This window comes from Abramis brama (genome assembly GCF_963993115.1).
Source record: "Abramis brama genome assembly, chromosome: 12".
Lineage (NCBI taxonomy): Eukaryota > Metazoa > Chordata > Actinopteri > Cypriniformes > Leuciscidae > Abramis > Abramis brama.
This window is the reverse complement of record NC_139974.1, coordinates 22,060,311-22,064,465: the sequence shown is the minus strand read 5'-3', so window position 1 is coordinate 22,064,465 and position 4,155 is coordinate 22,060,311.

Sequence of the window (4,155 nt, the reverse complement as noted above, 5' to 3'; positions counted from 1 at the left end):
ATAGGAAATATATGGTTTTAAAGCCTTTTAACAGTTATAGCGCCAACTATTGTCCGATCTCCATAAAATTTGGCATGCTTCTTAATGATGTTATGTCACATATGCTCACCAATTTTTGTGATGTTGTGTTTTTTCATTTAGGATTTATAGGCTTTTTAGTGTATTTTGCCACGCCCATTTTCTTTATGACCCAATTATAGCCATACGAAAAATTCAAAAGTTAAACTTTTTTTTTGATAATTATTGATCTAGAGAGTCCAGAGAATTGTCCTAGACTGGTCTGGTTCCGATCGGGCGAAAAACCTAGGACTAGTTCGCAAAAGTAGGTTTTTAACATGTTCGCGAATATTTAATGAACGGTTTGATTGACAGCAATGGTTCTTGAGGCAAAGTTTTTCAGCATGAGCAGATCTATCAAATGATATGCATTTTGTTACGATAAGTGTAACACCACGTGATTACAGAGCCATAAAACTCGTTAGTGCCAACTAGTGGCTGATTTCTTTCAAAATTCTTACAGACCTCTAGGGCCATGAGTCGAACATGCCCACTGAGTTTCGTTCCGATCGGCCTCCGTTAACCTTGTCTAATAGGTGCTCAAACTTCATTGGCCGATGGCGGCCATGTTTTTTGAGATACACCAATGTCCTCATAGACATACATGACACCTTGGACCAAGACACTGCATACCAATTTTCAAGTCAATCGGACTAATGGTCAGGTGGTTATAGCCAGTTTTATGTTTTTTTCATGTTATAGCGTCACCATGTGGCCAATCGCCACGATTTTTTTACTGTGACCTCAGATTAACCTCTTAAATAATTGTACCGAGTTTGGTGAAGATACCTCATTTACTTCTGGAGTTATGGCCGTTTTAGTAAAATAGGCTCCTCCCACAACATACAATTTGGCGCCCCTTAGCGACCGTGAATCGAAATTTCAACTTTTTTTCGATAATTATTGATATTCAAACTCCAGAGAACATTTCTGCACTGGTTTGGTTCCGATCGGGCAAAAAACCTAGGACTAGTTCGCAAAAGTAGGTTTTTGACAAAATTCAAAATGGCGGAAAAATTTGCATACCGGAAATGAAATCGGAGATATACGTTTTGTTTGCCATGAGGTCTTGATTACATTGATATAAGACACTTGAGTCTACGACATACAGTCTAGGAGTTATGAGCAGTTTCGCGCTTTTGGTCGCTGTAGCGCCACCTATGGGCCGATTTGGCTAAGTCCGTGTATCTGAGTAGCGAGCAATACTACTACCATTTGACCAAGTATCACGTCTCTAGGCCTTACGGTTTTGGCTGCACGATGCGTTTTAGGGAAGAATAATAATAATAATTAAAGCTGCAAGCAGCATTTATCGGGGTTCAAGCATTTAAGGCCTTTAAGCACATAAGCATTTAAGACATTAAGATTTGTTTAGAAAGCTTTTAACCACTGAAATAATAGATGGAAAAGTCCATTTACAGCCAATACAGGCAAGCTTTTTAACAGTTATAGCGCCACCTATAGTCCGATCTCCATGATATTTTGCATGCTTGTTAATGATGTTGTGGCACATATGCTCACCAATTTTCGTGAAGTTCTGAGTTTTCGTTTAGGATTTATAGGCTTTTGAGTGCATTTTGCCACGCCCATTTTCTTTATGACCCAATTATACCCATGCGAAAAATGCAAAAGTTCAACTTTTTTTCGATAATTATTGATCTAGAGAGTCCAGAGAATTGTCCTAGACTGGTCTGGTTCTGATCGGGCGAAAAACCAGGGACTAGTTCGCAAAAGTAGGTTTTTAACATATTCATGAATATTTAATGAACAGTTTGATTGACAGTGATGGTTCTTGAGGCAAAGTTGTTCAGCATGAGCAGATCTATCAAATGATATGCATTTTGTGATGATAAGTGTAACACCACGTGATTACAGAGCCTTAAAACTCGTTAGCGCCAACTAGTGGCCGATTTCTTTCAAAATTCTTACAGACCTCTAGGGGCTTGAGCCGAACATGCCCATCGAGTTTCGCTCCGATCGGACTTCGTTAACGATGCTCAAACCTCATTGGCCAATGGCAGCCATGTTTTTCGAGATACGCCAATATCCTTTTAGACATACATGGCCCCTTGGGCCAAGACACTGCATACCAAATTTCAAGTCATTCGGAAAAACGGTCAGTTGTCTATATGTTTTTATTTGTTTTATAGCGCCACCATGTGGCCAATCGACGCAATTTTTTTACTGTGACCTCAGATTGACCTCTTACACATGTGTTCCAAGTTTGGTGAAGTTTACTTAATTACTTCTTGAGTTATAGCCATTTTAGTAAAATAGGCTCCTCCCACAACGTTAATTTTGCACCCCCTAGCGACCATTAATCGAAATTTCAACTTTTTTTCGATAATTATTGATCTTCAGACTCCAGAGAACAATTCCGCACTGGTTTGGTTCCGATCGGGCGAAAAACCAGGGACTAGTTCGCAAAAGTAGGTTTTTGACAAAATTCAAAATGGCGAAAAATCTATCATGGCGGAAATGAAATCGGAGATATACGTTTTTTTCTTCAGGAGCTCTGGATTTCAATGATATAAGACACTTGAAGCTACGCCTTACGGTCTGGGAGTTCTGAGCAGTTTTGCGCTTTTGATTGCTATAGCGCCACCTATGGGCCGATTGGGCTGAGTCCGTGTATCTGAGTAGCGAGCAATAGTACTACCATCTGGCAAAGTTTCAAGTCTCTAGGTCTTACGGTTTGGGCTGCACGATGCGTTTTATGGCGGAAAAATAATAATAATAAAAATCAGGACGATTACAATAGGGTTTCAGCACTTCGTGCTTGAACCCCTAATAAAAATCAGAGCAATTACAATAGGGTTTCAGCACTTCGTGCTTGAACCCCTAATAAAAATCAGGGCAATTACAATAGGGTTTCAGCACTTCGTGCTTGAACCCCTAATAATAAAAATCAGCACAATTACAATAGGGTTTCAGCACTTCGTGCTTGAACCCCTAATAAAAATCAGTACAATTACAATAGGGTTTCAGCACTTCGTGCTTGAACCCCTAATAAGAAGAGACATTTTGGACAGTTATAGCGCCACCTATTGTCCGATCTTCACGAAACTTGGCATGCTTCTTCACCATGGTCTGACACATCTGCTCATCGATTTTCGTGAAGTTTGGGGTTTTCCCTTAGGTTGTATAGGCTTTTGAGTGTTTTTTTGTCCCTCCCCTTTCCTAAATGACCCTGTTACAGCCAGGCAAATGCAAAAGTTCAACTTTTTTTCAATAATTATTGATCTAGAGAGTCCAGAGAACTGTGCTAGACTGGTCTGGTTCCGATTGGGCCAAAAACCAGGGACTAGTTCGCAAAAGTAGGTTTTTGACAAAATTGGCCATAACAATTTTTTGCTCGTAGGTGAATTTGGAGATAGCCATTTTGTCCGTCTGGATCCAGGGATCACAGTGATGCTAAAATGGACAATCTAGGACAAACTGTCTAGGAGTTGTGAGCAATTTAGTAAATGTGGTCATTGTAGCGCCACCTATGGGCCAATCTGGGTCATACTTTGATAGGTTCTCCCCAAATTGAGGACTACCATTTGGCAAAGTTTCAAGGTTCCAGCTCTTACGGTTTGGTCTGCACGATGCGTTTTAGGGCGGAATAATAATAATAATAATAATAATAATAATAAAAATCAGTACAATTACAATAGGGTTTCAGCACTTCGTGCTTGAACCCCTAATAATTAAAGCTGCAAGCAGCATTTATCGGGGTTCAAGCAGTTAAGGCCTTTAAGGCATTTAAGCACAAAAGCATAAAAAGTTATTAAGATTTATTTAGCAAGCATGTAACCACTGACATAATAGATGGAAAAGACCATTTACAGCCAATACAGGCAGTTTACCATGGGAAATATATGGTTTTAAAGCTTTTTAACAGTTATAGTGATCACTAGTCATCACTATAGTGATCAACAGATCAACAGATCACTCAGATCACTAGGATCATATCAGCTAGAAATACCAAGGGTTCACTCAAAGCATGGCGAGTCCGCTTTTAGCTATTATGCCAGCCGCAGCTGGAACCAGCTTCCAGAGTAGATCAGACGTGCTCCTACAATAGTCACTTTCAAATCCAGACTCAAAACACTT